Below are 17033 nucleotides of genomic sequence, written 5' to 3' on the forward strand. Positions count from 1 at the left end.
GATTGATAATAGACTATGTGTAATGAATTCTGTTCACATGCCTATATAAACAGTACATACTGAATACTGTAAAAATTGTTTGGTAGTAAACGATTTGCATAAAGACCATTAAACACTTAAAACTGAGAACAGGTTAAACTCTTAATGCATTATATGCTGTTTTGTGTGTGTATGTAACACTATTCAGTTCTTGTTCTAAAATTTTCCGTTTCCATTTTGCCTAGACCTTTGGGAACAGTGCTGGAGGTGTGTTTTGGACGGAAGGGAAATTTGTATTTTGGGTCTGTTCTGTATGTTTGTGTGTTTTCCTTTGAAGCCGTCTGTCTGGTTGCAGAAATAAGGAGGGTTTTTATCTACCTCCAGGGATTTCGATGCTCCTGCTACTTCAGTGAGCTTTAGCCCACTGAGATTTTCAGCGTCTAAATCGGATTCATTCACAAAGTCCCTTGTCCTACAGATTTCCTTTCATTTAAAGCAGAGAAACAGTCAATAAGGTAAGCTGAGCGACAGTTATCTGTTGTATGACTATTAGAATTCAGAATAACACAGCAGATACTGACCTTTACATTCACAGCCACACCTCAGCTGTCACTGTTTTATGCCTTAACGGCACAGTGAACTTTACTCAACCTCACAGCACTATGCAGCCATTTGAGTTTTAGTACTGTATCATAAAACTGCATCGACTGGATGGATGGTTTTTTAATCCTTATGGGGCAAATCAATGTCTTTTGTTACTGCTCCTTATCGGTTCGGGGCAGAAGTCGGCCGTGCAGCGGTAAGGTTTTGGAGGGGGTTTACTGCCCTGCATATGTTCTGAATGAACGTGAGGTGAGAGCTGGGGGGCGTTCTCCATTAAAAGAGCGATGAAACTCAATAATCTTCCCGTCGGAGTGCAGTATGGCCACAGGCTAAACACAGACAGGCGGCGTAATTGACTCTAAGCAATCTTCACAACTGCATAGATCTCTTTAAATAGAGGAGCTAATGGCTATTGGTTGCTGATCTGATTTTGCCGTTGGGACCTGATGGAATTGCGCTCTGGAGGTATAGGAGAATTTGAAAGCTGTGTGGAAGCAGAGAAAGTGGAAGAGAGGCAATTATGATTTCTGCAGGATTGGGACTAAAATGCTGACAAGGAACTGAGCAGACTCAGAGAGTTGCATTTGTCTTCGAATTGTGAGAGAAACAAACATTCATCACTGTAACTCACAGTGACGTGGAGCGAGAGGCATGATAGACGGAGTGTGGAAGCTGAGAGGTGCCAATTAGGTTTTATTGTGCAGAGCGTTTTGATGTAGCTATTTTGGTTCATTTTACCTCACCTCACAAAGTTCATGAAACAGAGATTTCTTTCATGCCCGAAGGAAAAAACATTTTGCTGAAAGATTTGTTTTGGAGCATGGAATATTGTTTATAGCTTCTCAAAGCTGGTTGTTATCTGGTCAGAGATGGTCATTACTGTTTTCCAAAAACATGGCTACCAGTTTAAGTAGGTTTTATGAGCAGGGGAATCGCTAACAAAAGCTTTGTGATATCTCTACTAGACAGCATGAGATAAACAGATGCCAAATTGAGTCTCAGTTTCTCAGAAAAGACACTGGTAAGCATGTAGATATCTTCTCTAGAGTTTAAGAAGAGAAATGTGAAAATTCGCTATAATGTTTGTATGATGTTAAACATTTGTAAAACATGCATGTCATGGCACCGTGCAAGTGTCCAATTTTTTTATCTGATTGAAAAGCAGACAAATTCAAGCATTCTTATGCATCGTTTTTATTTTATTTTTTTTATTGATCGAATAATTTCAGGTCACCAACAATTTCAATTTGATCAAAATTTTATTCAGATCAAGCTCATGGATATAATTGTAAACAATTTATTTGAGTGCATGTGAACGTAGATTGTCATTGCATCTGCTTTTACTCCACACAAGTCCTTCAATACAAAATATCTGTAAAAGAGAGTTAGCCTCTGTTAAAATGCAATTAAAATCACATTTGTATTTCCTAAATCACAATTTTAAAATACTATAGTGCTAATACAATTACATTTTTTTCCCCAAGTAGACATAATTTATTAAATGCACCAAAATGCAATGAATAATTACATTCATTAATAGGAATAATCACAACCCCCCCCCCCCCCCCCAAAAAAAAAAAAACGTATTCGTCCAAGTAAATCAATATATTGATCAGAGATCTTTAATGATCAGGTTTGTTAGCTCAGCTGTAAGCAGTCTATGTTTGCCGGGCAAATGAGTACATACAATTTTCATATTATAGTACATTAAATAATCAAACTGATGTGTGGTCACAGATGTGTGTATATCGGGCTATTTTATAATGTGCCTCATGCAATCCGATTTTATAGCGCAGATATCTTTTTTCATCATCAAAGCACAACGAGGTGTAGGCCAGATTTCAGGCGAAAGCAGGATTAAAAATGTTTTTTAATTACAGAAAATTGATATTCTCTGTACTGTTCCTGAGAACTGCAGTTTCACACAGGGCAATGTCACCTTCACCAGCTTGTGATGTTATTTCAAAAGGGAAATATGGGGGATGGCTCATGTTCATTCCACTTCAAACATGTTCAGATACTTTCAGTGGTGACAGTATTCCATAATAAGTGCACAAAGGTCTTGACAGAATGGCAGAGAACTGCTGCTTACCCCCAAGCACAGTTGTACCTTTTGCGCTACTGATCTTCAGCATTTTTTCATGCCTTGCGGGATAAAGCCATGACAGGGCTGGTGTAGACTGCTGTTTTGGCACTTCTCTTCATTGAATTTAGTCATGAGTCGCATTAGCATCGTGGGAAGATAAGCCATGTAATGGTGCATAAAGCGATGCAGATACGTTCATTAACCCGAGGGTCGGTCTTGAAAAGAGAACAGCCCGTTATCTAATGATGGTATTGTTCTACTTGAAGGCTGGAGCTGTCATTTGTTGTTTAGCATTATTCACCGAAGCATACATCTTTCTTTATTCTCTTTGTATTTTGTTTTTGTCCTTTCTTTTTCTTTTCAGGCAATTTCCTTCCATTGCAGCTGCAGATAGCAGGGGCTAATTCAGAGAAACATGAGGGGTGTTCAAGCCATGATATGCTGTAATTACCTCACATTCATTATTACACATTTATATTCGGAATATTATGGTTCTGTTATAAAGAATCGTACTGGTGTAGGCAACAGCATTTGAGAGTCTGTTTAAACAGGATTTGTTCTTAAAACAGCTAGACAGAGCACAGTGGAAGGCGTTGTTGGGTGACGAATTAACCATTGTGGAAAATAATTGTTCTTAACTGTATTGAATGTGCACTTGTAGTGTACTTCAAATCTTAGATGAATATTGATTAAATTAAAAGGTATACATCATGGATGTTTCTAAACTCACTTAAAGCTACAGTTTGTAAGATATTTGCAGTAAAATATCCAAAAACCACTAGGCTAGTGTAATATATTTTGTCCAGCTGATTACTTGTTCTGTCGACAAGGACAGCTCCTGTAAACGTAAGCATACGGGCCAACCAAACGACCCAAGAAGAGTTTGGGACAAGAGGAGAGAAAGAGCATCAATATCAGTGTTGCATTTTCTAGATGGAGAGAGCTTTGCGACAAACTTCAAGTATAAAGAGATGCCGATCTCGCTTGTGTTTTACTCGACAGGTGAGTTGTTTTGATTCGTATCTTTACGGAAAACGTTTGATATTATAACGGTCAACAAGATTAGTATTATGGGGCATACACGCCTAACACGGGGCATCGCATCTCTAGATCCATAGTCTGATCCATAGTCTGATCGCGTCTTTGCATTGACTTTTTATGTAATCTACTTCGCAAATCGTTGAATTTGCATTTGCTATGCATGCCCAATTATTGTGTTAGAAGACAACAAATCCCATCTTTCCACGCTCCTTCTTAGCGTCATCAAAGCACGCAATTGTTATTGTTTTGGTAGTGCGCCCTCTAATGACAGGTCCTACAACCTGTACCTTTAAAGCTTTAGTTCACCCCAAAATGAAAATTCTGTCATTAATTACTTAACCCTCATGTTGTTCCAAACCCTGTGAGACCTTTGTCATCACCAAAACACAAATGAAGATATTTTTGTTTAAACTAGAGAGCTCTGTGACCCTTCCTTAGACACCAACACAACTGTATTGTTCCCAGGTCCAGAAGCATATTAAGGACATCAGTAAAACAGTCCATGTGTCATCAGTGGCTCAACTTCAGTTTTGCTACGAGAATACTTTTTGTGTGCAAAGAAAACAAAAATAACAATATATTCAACAGTTCTTCTCTGCCATTTTGGAGAGTTCCCAACAACATAATCAATGTCATCTGTGTTGGTTACGTTGGGTGGGTTGGGGGGGGGGGGGGGCACTAAAATGAAAATAATCAACTTTTTCTACTCTTAGGGGAAAGCGTGTGCATGCATTGTGATACTCTCCAAAATGCCCGGAAATGGTAATTTGGGGGAGATTACTTGTTGAATAAAGCCATTCATTATGGTTTTCTTTGTGGTTTAGTGCTTTCAAATATGACAGATTATATTTTATATACCCATGGGCATATTATCTAGACCTGTATATAAATGAAAGCATGGTAACTGATATCAAATGTATTTACATGAGTAAACCATGACATCATATCTCAAATTTAAATATGCTTAGGTTTGGTCTGTGTGTTATGATTGTCAGTCAGTCCCAAACATTGTGTCTTTGAATGTAGCCTTTGGCAGAGACACGCTACTTCATTTTGGTAATCTCCTCAGGGCAATAGACTACCTGTCCCCCCACACTGTGGAGAGATATTGCTTCCCCCAGGCTTTAATGACTCTTCCATTATTTTCCACTCTGGTCTCGTAATGACCCCTTATTATGCTGTTTGGACACAAACTGGATTGACAGCACTGCAATTAAGAGTCACAGAGGACTTAGAATAACCCTGCAGACCACCTCAACTTGATCAACATGCTGTGCACAAAGCACCACAGGCCACTATCACGTCCCTCTCCCAGAACCTTGTCCTGTGATCAGAATCTTGGAATTTTGGCTGAAATTTTAAGACTCTTGTGATGTGTGTTTCACAGACTAAGCTTTGCTGGTAAATAGCTTTGCTTTGCTAGGTCAACACTAAACCAGCTCTAACCATCTTAGACCAGTATGCCTGCAGTTGAGAAACTGGTACTACTTGGTTTTCTACAAGTAGTCTGTCTCCTCCCTATTCAGTCTCTGGCCTGCACGCTGATCACACTTTCTCAGCTGGAGCTCTGAGATGTGCTATCCTCAGTTTAACAGGCTTTTGTTTTAGGTAGGAGGACACAATATGTCTCTGCATGAAGAGAGACAGTGAGAGATAAAGTATGTTTAATATAGAGCCAAACAAACCTGTGAGTCAGAGCTACGTGATGAAAGGACGACTCCCACAGAGCACAGATGCTGTATCAATTCATGATTTGTTCACTGCACGGTCCTCGGTTTGACCTTTCTTTAAGTCGACCTCAATCAATATCAATAATCTCACTTGTTAAGTTGCAACCAAACAAACTGATGTGTGTTAAAAGAGCATCTTTAAATGTTTGAAATGTATCTCTTGATTTGTGGCCAATTTTTCCGGTTCCAAAAGATTAATTTTTCAAATGTAAAGTTGGAGTGTATGGGAGTAATACACTGAGTTCACCTTTACATTGTAGCCTCATTTTATGACTTTTTACCAAGTACAACAGAAGCTATATATTTAAAGTGGCTTGTATTACCTTCTGTTGCAGGTTTCACAGAGGTTGAAAGTAAAGGTTTTCCAGTGCTTACTTAGTCTGGGTCAGCAAACACATCTCTTCTGCATCACAGAGCTTCCAAGACATATTCTGGTGAGTCATCGGTGGAGTTTTATTCATTTTTTATTATCTGAAATATTATTCTGAAGTCATTTTCCCATAGTTTGTTTCAATGATATGCTGTGCGCACTTCAAGCATTGTGAGGTTCAAACACTTAAACTTTGACCCCATTGGCTGTTGACCTTTTGAAGCACAGCCAAAGATTACTGGAACAAATTACATGATAATGTGGGGAGTGTTGGTATGAAAATGAACAAGATGGATAGAGACTCATTGTCTAGATACAGTAAGGTGCAAACTGCCAATGGTGGGTGCATTTAAATGGCCAGGAATTTTTTGTAGTATTTAGATTTTTATTATTTTTTATGAATAAATATATATTTTTGTCCTTGTGACAATGGGTTCATTTATCTGTTTTTCTTGTATAATTGAGACAATCTGTGCAGCACTGTCATTGTGTCAATAATAGATATGCAAGATGAGCCAGTCTCTTTCTATCTGGAAAATGTCAACTGTGAGTAAGAAGGACAGACACATTGTACTTCTTACAAACATTTTATGTTTGGGTGGCGTACTGTGAGGAATCTTTCCAACCCAGGCTCATGAAAAATAAATTCCAGTGAAAATATTTTTGCAGAAATTATATTGTGTTGCTTCTTGCATGTTTGGTGGCAGTTTAAAAGTGAACAGTCCAGTGAATGACTATAAAAAGCATGTTCAATTTCCTTTAAAACATGACCGTGCTAACATTTTATTATATTATGCTCTAATTTTCTCATTTGGAATTAATCAGCTCTACACTAAACCCAGCTGACATGGTTAAAGAAAGAAAACGGGAGATAAAAGCACATTTGCTCAAGCAACCATGCGATTTTGCCTTGATATCACATGGTTTGGCTTTTTTTGCTGAACAGTGTTGCACAGAACTTGTTTTTGAGTTTTCTTGTTTTTCACATCACAAGTGCAATGCTATACAAGGTGCGCTAATGAGCAATTTTATTACATTGGCAAAGACACACATACTGTATAGAGCTGGTTATGTGTTGGACATTAAAATGTATTAGTTTACAAATCATGCATTATGATAAAAGTGCTTTAAGGTGATACCATAGTATTTTTTTCACTTTAAAAAATATATATATTGATTTTAACAGTAAAACACTTAAAAAATGCTACAGTGAAAACCTTTTAAATGGTTAACAGTTAAGCTTCCATTCTATATTTGGTGAATAAATTAATTATATTTAATGTAATTTTACAGTAAAATACTGGTACAAACATAGTTTTTGGAAGTGAAAAAGAAAAAGTAAAGGTATATATAGTCTTTTAGCAATTTAAGTTAAGTCTGTAAAACCTAAAATGTTGCTACCATATTTTTATGGTGAAGTTCTGGCAACCACAGCTGGCAGTATTTTACTGTAAATGTTATTTATTATTATTTTTTACAGTGTAAGGATCCACACAACTTGTCTTAATTAATTTATAATCTGCACCAAAATCTGTGAGAAAAGCAACTAGTTTAACTACCACAAGCGTTAATTTCAGTTGGAAATTTCTTCTGATTGTTAACGTTTTTTAGAAGATATGCAAGTCACGGCAGATCTTTTCTTCGGCACACAGTTTGTTTTGATTTTGTAGTTCCTACAAACTATTGTCAAGTGATTTAATTAGCAGTTGCTAATTTTGTACGACACAAATGTCAAGGCATATCTTTTTCACTTTCTGCAAACTTTCAGAGCAATCGGCAATACTTTTTCCTTTCTACATTCATATATGTTCACTCTTTTTGATGTCTGTGTTCAAGGTTTAATGTCTAGACACCGTAGCAGCCCTGCCATGATCTGCAATGCTTTTCATGAAGAGGTCAGAGTGACACATGATGTTTTTGTCAAGAGAGGTGTTAAAGCTCTGACATGAGTCATGTGGAAGGGTCTTAACACCTACAAATAATGAAAAAAGACTTTGTATCAGATCAGCAAATGTTAAATAAAGCTGTTTATTTGCTCAGAATCAAGCTCGTCATCGTCCTTCCTCAAGTGGTTGTCAGGGAAACAAATCATTGCAATTCTAAAGCCCTAAACAACTCACTTAAATGTTATGTTTTCCCATCTAAAGGGCAGAGATGCACACTTATATACTTTTTATATCCACAAACAAACAATCTGTGCAACTAGAACATTTAAAAGGGTGCATTAGCTGAGCTCATGAAATATTGATTGCTAAGCATGATTTAGTTTTATCTCTGATATAATGGCTTTTGGGTGCTTTGCTACCAGACTCTGTAGACGATCTGTTAGGTCATGCCAGTTCATCGTCTGGATTGGAGTTCAAGTTACATCCGCTTTCAGGAAGAAGTAGATATCAAAATGTTTAGCGCTGATGTATTAGAAGCAGCTGATGGTTCTTTTTTTTTTTCTTTTTTTTTGCAAATGTGGTGTTTGTTTCATCAAAAAGAACCCAGTTCGACTGATGCTGATGGTTTCTAGAATGTGTAGGCAGGTTGCTAGAAAATTAGCGTGTGTGGAGGTTGTGCAGACCACAACCCACAGGCTGCCCTTGGCTTGGAGTTGGCTGAGAAACAATAAAGGCTCCTTAGAGGGGGCAGAGAACCCTGCTGATAAGATGCAGCTTAGACTGGCATGGATTTCCAGGTTGGTCTGTGTGGATGAGAGCTGATAATGGAGGATCAACCTCTGAGCAATACAGATTTTCTCTGGGAACCAGAAAGACCTCCAGAAATGACATATTTCACCAGAAAGGGCTCTTTGTTTACCTGTACTGTAAAATGAAGCTGGTGAAGCTGGATTTTCTGAAGAAACTTAAAGTCTTGCTTGGTTCCCGGAGGAAAGTGCACAGAGCTTGCTCTTCCATAGATAAGATGACTTGCAGTCAGATTTTGTTCATAGCACAGCCCTATAACCCAACCAATTTGTTCTCCCCCAGAGAAATTCTTTAAATTTATTAAATTTTTAATGAAGATTTGTAATTAAATTTTAATGATTAGATTACATTTTAGTAATCAAAAAACATGTCTAATTGATTAAAATCATGAAACTTTTTGAACTTAATTTTTAGGCACCAAGGAAATTTTGGGTTTCAAATACTTGAAAATGGATATATGAGCAGGTCAGAACACATCTGCATTTTTGAAACTTGAGATTTTAGATGATGCAACTCTATGCTGTCCTGAAGAAATTTTTGCATATCACACAGGAGACTTGGAGCTCTTTTTCATTTAAGTTTCATCTTTATTTCAGGTTCAACCTTAAAATGATTTAGATATGAAATAAATAAAAAATGAAATAAATAAAAATAGACATAACTTAAACAGCTTTTACTTTTAGAATTAATATAGCTTAGATCATTTGGCTTGAAGAACTTGATGAGAAATATTGTGGTTTTCAATCTCTGAGGAGAAACATACAGCATGAGATTATTTGGGGTTTTCATTTTCTCTCCATTTATTTTCAATTCTGTCTATGAGAAACCATGAAGATAGTTAAGAAGCTCACAAGTTCCCATTGTAGCCTGACTTCATCCTGCTCTGACCTTTCACCTTTCATCATGTGTGAGTCAGCAGACCCTCTTGCTCTCCCACAAGGTGCACAGCACATATAAGAAAAGGCCCTCCATGAAATAGACCAAATAAATCATGTTCAGTCTCTGAGCCCTTAGGGTTCAAAACAGGATATGCTCTTTTAGGGTGTTTTATAGCCATTTCTAGTTGTTAAAGGAACTTTTATCCCAGTTTCCCGCCGGTACCCCCCTGTGTAAATACCTGGTGGTGTTCTCTTTCAGTGCCGAATTGGATTGCTTAGGCCTTCGGCGGCAAAACTCGGATAAGCAAGGCAGATGCAAGCTGTAAAGACTGTCCCAGGGCCGTGCTGGTGTGGAGCAGAGATGTCTCTGACAGCATGAGAGATTGCAGGAGATAGTTCAGATGAGCCTACTGGAGATCACTTTGTTTTGAAGGGTCGGTGAAGAAGAGGGGAACGCACTGTGATTCATGCTCCCCTAATGGAAAGCTCTCAGTGCCCTGGAATACACATTTCAGTACAACATGCTCCCAGTTTTCATCCACAGGAAAAATTCTTCTTGCCCCTTTAGAAAGGTAGAGGAATAGGGGAAAAATTGCTATCCTTACACACAGGCATCATAAACGCCACACAATCTTTTGACACCCTGTTCACCCCACCTACTGAAAACAGTGGATTTAGTCAAAGCTTCTGCTGTCATCCTTTATCATAATGTGATGAAATTTCTCACCGTTGGCTTAAAATGCATCTCTGATCAAATTATAGGAGTTCAAATGGAGTGTCTTATGCAAATTACTTCAGTTTGATGAAAAAAGTAACAGAAGCAGATGCCTTTTTAGCCATACCAGGTCAATTTATGGGGTTTTCAGCCGTGCCTCAGTGCAATGAGCGTTCTCTCCTCTTTCACTCACATGATTGAAGAACAAACTCAATTTTTACTGACACGTGATCTCTCGAACTCAGTACTTTGCAGGGGTCTGAGGGGCGTTGGCAAGAAGTGAATACCTCAGATGAACTCAGATCCCTTTAAAGCTAAAAACATTGTACCCTGAAAAAGGCCTTTCTTTCAGTTTTATTGAAATAAATATTTGGTGAGATTGAAGAAATTACAACAGCAATATCATATAAAGGATTTTTATACATTTGGCAGACACTTTCATCCTTGGTGCTACTGATGCCTTGCCCTGTGCCAGCTGAGCCAAATAATTATATACTGCTTTTGTATTATTATTGTTAAAAAAAAAATGTATGTTATTAATATTATATTAGTTATATGTTGCTGCATTCAGAAGGGCTCATAAAATAGATAAATAATTTAAATAACAATAAATCAATAATAATAATAATAATAATAATAATAATAATAATAATAATAATAATAATAATAATAATAATAATGACATAAAAATTATTATGAATTCAGTATGGCTTATTACAATATAAATATTTATATACCAATAACAATGCATCTTCATAACGATTTACTTGTATTAATCATTATGGTCACACTTTATTTTAGGGTCTAATTCTCACTATTAACTAACCATTTACTATGACTTTTGCCTCAATTAAATCCTTATTTGCTTAAACAGCCAATATTTTAATAATAGACATGCTAATAAGCAACTAGTTATTGGTGTGAATTGGACCTTACTACTAAAGTGTTACCATTATTATTATTATTATTATTAGTTTTAGTATTTAAAAAGGCTGGATTCCAACAAAAAGTAAGTGTTATGAAAAGTTGACTGAGACATAGTCGCAACTACAATGGATGACAATTAGGTCAGGGACAAAAGTGCAAAAGAGATGTTAGTTCATGTTTTGGATCAGAGAGTTAGGTTATTTTGTAGCGCTATTCTTCTTTGTCCTTATGTACTTTTTTTTATTATTATAAAACATATCACGCCCAGTAATGTATCCTCAAACACAAGATGGCATCCAAAAAAGCTTTTCATCTGGTGTGCCTAATAATGCTAACTGGCTCCTGTGACATCCAGTAAAATCCTTCAATGTCTGAGCGGGATTGTGTGTGTGTGTGTGTGTGTGTGTGTGTGTGTGTGTGTGTGTGTGTGTCATTGATGGTGAAAGAGAGTTAGAGATGCCTCTTGTAAATGAGAGATGACAGTGTGAGACATGACAGCTCCCTCTCAGTTTTATCCGATTCATATTTTTTATGGGCAAACAGGCTTATGAATAATGCAATGGCAGGTTAAATGATGTCACAGATGCAGAATAAGCTCAGTGTTTGTTATTGATATGCATGTGCTGCTTCCGTGAACGTGGGTGTGTTTACTGTGAGGGGAAGTGAGTGCATGAAGCCTCCTGCTATTTTGTGGGCTATGAAACTGGGAGACGTGCACGCCTCTGTTGGATAGTGAGATCGAGATGATTTAAAGAGACGAGTTAGTGGCGTCTCAGTAGATAGATAGTTAGCGAACCCAAGATCTGGGTGAAAACAATATTGGCAGCTTCCGTTCCCCCACTCACAATCTGCTGTGTATTTACCGAGTTGAAGGCCAGGCTGCCTGCGCATGCTTCCAGGTTCAAAACGTTGTTATGTGGGATAGCTTCAGCTTTTCTTTGTGGAAAATGAATATAGATTAAGGTCTACTCAGGGCGAGATGGAATGTCATCTGACCTTCTAGACTGCCGACTCATTCTTATACAATAGACTTTTTAAACAGCTTGTGAATGTGTCTATCGACTTTCGCTGTGAAGCCCATGTAGCCTGATTGGATCTTGCACCACACCATCTGGGACCAGAACAATAGATATTCTGCGTAAGTGGTCATGATTAATTCTCAGAAGGTCACAGCAGATGTCCAGCAGAGCTACACCTCTGGACGTGAGGTGTTAGCGTTGCAGACCTTTCAAAGGCCTTCACAGACACAGTCAAATTATTGGTGGTTTGAATCGCTCTCCCGGGCTGCTGTTGAGAACACATTAGGAATCAGCCTCAGATTTCATGTTTCATTTTTGAAATTGCATGCCCATGGGAGCCTGGCCAGGGACCAGCAGACATGAAGTCAGTAGATGAACTTTGCTCTCAATATGATAGATGGAGATGATGAGTTTGCATTTGTCATTAGCTATTTGATCCTGATTCATAAAAAAAAAAGAACACGTCTACCTTAATTTTTACAAAACTCATATATATACTCTCTCTATATACAAAACTGTGCATCCAATTCACTGCAGTTGCCAGCTGAAAAATTTACACTAGTGGCTGTAAATCAACAAAAACATTTTATCCTATTCGAACACATTATGATTACAGGGGCAGATTATCAGTTAACTATTTCCCCACGATTGATGGAACTTTGATTGGAATTTTCTGGCAATCCATGTTTTCAGTGTTATATTGTAGGGGGTGCTATTAAGCATCTTCTGAAATTTTACAGATCTAAATATTATCTCAGGATCTAAATATTTATACACATGTAAGCTATTGCAATCTTCCAACATTCAACAGCACTTAAATCAAATCTGCATAACATTACTGAATCCACGAAGATGAACTGTGCAAGATGGGTGGGTCTCGATGTGCGTGATTTACTTCATCTATAATCGTCATTCTGAATCCGATTGGGACCTATCTTTGATAATTAAACTTACATTTGAGTGTTGATAAACAACAAGGATGTTTCACGTACGTTGATACAAGAAGCACAGGAGAGATCCAAATGCAGGTAAAAGGTTTTATTGAGGGGCAATCCAAAAGAGTAAACAGTCCAGGCAGGGTCAAAACCAGAAAATACAAAAACAAAAACAATAACACATGGGAAGAGTAACCTCTGGAAAGTTTCATATATACGACAAGGACTCCGTGACAAAGACTTAGACAGACCGGGTATTTATACACAGAAGGATAATGGGGAAACAGGAGACAGGTGGGGGAACAATCAATTAACTAAAACAGGAAGTGATAAGATGACAGACACCATGGGAACGGAAGACACCTAGTGGACACCCAGGGAACACGACCCAGACACTGTGACAGAACCCCCCCTCTACAGAGCGGCTTCCGGACGCTCCACGATGGACAACACAGAGACCAGGAGGGAGGCGGACAGGCGGAGGCTGAGGGGGAGGGATGGAGGGCCAGACTAACAGAGGGGAACAGAGACAGGAGTAAAGACACAAAACAAAAAACAAACAGTAACATGAAGCCCCCACAGGGCGGAGCAGAAGACCACCATATCTGTGTGGTCAGAGCGGAAGCCCCCCAGGGCGGAGCAGAAGACCACCACGCCCCTGTGGTCGATGCCGGAGTCCAACAGGGCGGAGCAGGTCGGTGACTGGCCCTGACTCTGGAGGGTCGTCGGTGACTGACCCTGACTCTGGAGGGTCGTCGGTGACTGACCCTGACTCTGGAGGGTCGTCGGTGACTGACCCTGACTCTGGAGGGTCGTCGGTGACTGGCCCTGACTCTGGAGGGTCCACAAACACCTGACTCGACTCTGGAGGGTCCGCTGGCACCTCATTCGACTCTGGAGGGTCCGCTGGCACCTGACTCGACTCTGGAGGGTCCGCTGGCACCTGACTCGACTCTGGAGGGTCCGCTGGCACCTGACTCGTAGAGATGTGCTTGTAGAGACGTGAGACGCCTTGGCTTCGGGCACCACCTCTGGAATGGCCTCGAGCACCACCTCGGTAACGGCCTCGGGCACCGCATCGAGAATGGCCTCGAGCACCGCCTAGGCCTCCGGAACAGCATCGGGCACCGCCCCGGCCTCCGGAACAGCATCGGGCACCGCCTCAGGGACAGCGGCGGCCTGCTCGGGAACGTCCTTCTGGATGGCAGCAGCCCGCTCGGGAATGTCCTCTGTGCTTTGAGAAACGGTAGACGCCTGTCTCCTCCTCCTCCGCTCTCTATGATGGTGAGTCGGTGGCACCTTGATGGAAGACTCAGGCGTTGAGTCAGCCATCTTGTCTGGCAACACAGGTGTAGATTCGGCCATCCTGTGCAGTGGTGCCGGGCTGGCGGCCATCTTGTGCTGTGGCGCTGGGCTGGCGGCCATCTTGTGCTGTGGCGCTGGGCTGGCGGCCATCTTGTGCTGTGGCGCTGGGCTGGCGGCCATCTTGTGCTGAGGCGCTGGCTCAGCAGCCATGACGTGAACCGTCTTGGGAACCTCTAGGATCTTTGCTAGCCTCTCGAAGTAATCGAGAAAGGTGTCAGTGGCCATCTTGGGCGTTGGTGCTGAGCTGGCAGCCATCTTGCACTGTGGGGTGAAGCTGACGTCCATCTTGCTTCGTGGTGCGGGGTTGGTGGCCATGCACTGCAGCGGCGCTGGGTTGGCGGCCATCATGGGCAGTGTCGCTGACTTTCCCCTTCTGCCCTGGTGAGACGGCGGCTCTGGTCCCTCCAACGTAAGCCCCGAGTCGAAGGGGGGCCATGGTGGAGAGCGATGCTGAGCTTCCTCTCGACCTCCCCTGGTCCCACGAAATACGACCAGTCGGGTTCCCTCAAAGCGATCGCTTCTCTCCCGCTCTGTGGCTGGGGAGGAAGTGTTAACAGACATAGCGCTGGATCTCTGCATGACGGAGTCCTTCTGTCACGTTTGGTGATACAGAAAACACGGGAGAGATCCAAATGCGGGTGTGAGATTTTATTAAGGGCAAATCCAAAAGAGTAAACAGTCCAGGCAGGGTCAAAACCAGAAAATCCAAAAACATAAAAACAATAACACACAGGAAGCGCAGACTCTGGAAAGTATCATACATACGACAAGGACTCCATGACAAAGACTCAGACAGACCGGGTATTTATACACAGAAGGATAATGGGGAAACAGGAGACAGGTGGGGGAACAATCAATTAACTAAAACAAGGAGGAAGGTGACCAAATAAGGGAACAGGAAGTGATAAGATGACAGACACCGTGGGAACGGAGGACACCTAGTGGACACCCAGGGAACACAACCCAGACACTGTGACAGTATAAAGCTAATTATTTTTTCTTTTTTTTTAAAGCAGGAATTTCTTCTTTCTTTTGATAAATTGTATGTTCAAATAATAATTCTTACAAAAAAATATTCTGAGTGCCATGGATTTTTTTGTGAAAATGAGCAAAAATTCTGGTGCTGGCTTGCATAGTTTAGTAGCATTTAATGCTTGCATTGCATAACTATGTCCAAATGTGTGGTTTGGTATGTTATCTTTGAACCCGAAAGAGCAAGAGCAAACTTTTAGCGTCATGCACCAGATATTTCATTTACAAACTGCCATCATATATACAATAAAATTAATTACAATACAATTTATTTATATAGAGACAATTATAAAATACAATTATAAAACACAATAAAACACAAACTTTAAACATTGGTGAAGGACAAATTCATAAAACAATAAATCAAGGGATATTAAACGCCAAAGAAAATAAATAGGTCTTAAGAGTGGACTTAAAAACAGACAAGGTAGGGTTAGTTCTTAACTTAACTGGCAGCAAATAAAGTGAGATTAAAACAGGTGTAATAGTCATAACATATTTATGCTTTCCAGTAAGGACAGGACAGGTGCACCAACATACAAAGAATTGCAGTAGTCAAGCCGATATGTTACAAATGTGTGCATATAGCTATTTGAACTTTCTTTAAAGATAGAAACAACTTCAATTTTCTGAAACATGTTTTACTGTATGGTGACAGAGATGTAGTTCGAAATCATGTACACATTGTTCATTGGGACCAAACTCTCATTGAGGCACGAAAAATGTGTTGCAAGCCAAAGTTTCAGTTCCTCTAAACTATCCAATGTAGGCTTATTGGCAAGCTTATTACAACGTTTTGAAAGGATATACATTTGGGTGTCATCTGCATATAGATAGGATGAGACCCCATATTTGTTAAAGATAATCCATAGGGGAAGGATACAGTATAAAGGGAGAACAGTACTGGACCAATAATCGATCCCTATGGGACACCAGATCTTAAGTGTATCTCAGAGGAGGAATGATGCCCAACACTGACAACATACCTCGTCATACTGTGCCCCATGAACCAACACATGCTTCAAGACGAGATATAAGAATATCATCGCTGACCAGATCAAAGGCAGAGCTAAGATCTAACAGAACCAGACCCATAAACTGGCCAGAGTCCGTAATCAACCGTAAACATGACATCATTTAAAACCCCTAAGAGGGCTGACTCCTTGCTGTGGCAAGATTTAAAACCAGTCTGAAATTATTTGTAAAAAGAATTGTGAGGAAAATAAGATTTAAAACAACCACTGTAGTAAGATTCCTAGTCATCTGTCATTTAGCCCCACTAAGGATATTTAAAATTGAAAGTTTTGCGAAACATGCAAGAAGTAACGTGATATCTTGCAGATATATCAGCACAGGCATGTTATCTCCATTAATTCTGGGTTGGATTTTTAATCACATTTTATTTCCAAACTGCCACCATACCACAGCTAGCTTATTAATACATTGTCAGAATCACCTAATCTTTTTTGGATAAAACTGAACATGCTTTAATGCCAGTCACTGGAAACATGAAAGAAGCAACTTAATATCATTTTGCAGAAATGTTGCCACAGGCACGTTTTCCAAATGTGCATTAATTACAGTTATTGATACTGCGATGCCTCTGACCTCCTTGTCCTCCAGCAATAAGGGTTAAAGGTCACATGTAGCTAATGAAAGG

The 17033-nt window shown here is 39.8% G+C and overlaps 1 protein-coding gene across 1 annotated transcript in view; it reads left to right on the top strand.

Moving 5' to 3' along the window:
• The first annotated feature begins 5756 nt into the window (after nucleotides 1-5756).
• Nucleotides 5757-17033, top strand: part of LOC127977483 (xylosyl- and glucuronyltransferase LARGE2s) — a 46517-nt gene continuing 35240 nt past the window's right edge. Inside the window, exon 1 of the mRNA XM_052582362.1 lies at nucleotides 5757-5873. The gene's annotated coding sequence lies outside the window, so the exon portion shown is untranslated. The remainder of the gene's footprint in view (nucleotides 5874-17033) is intronic.

The sequence above is a fragment of the Carassius gibelio genome, chromosome B18, assembly GCF_023724105.1.
Source record: "Carassius gibelio isolate Cgi1373 ecotype wild population from Czech Republic chromosome B18, carGib1.2-hapl.c, whole genome shotgun sequence".
Classification (NCBI taxonomy): domain Eukaryota; kingdom Metazoa; phylum Chordata; class Actinopteri; order Cypriniformes; family Cyprinidae; genus Carassius; species Carassius gibelio.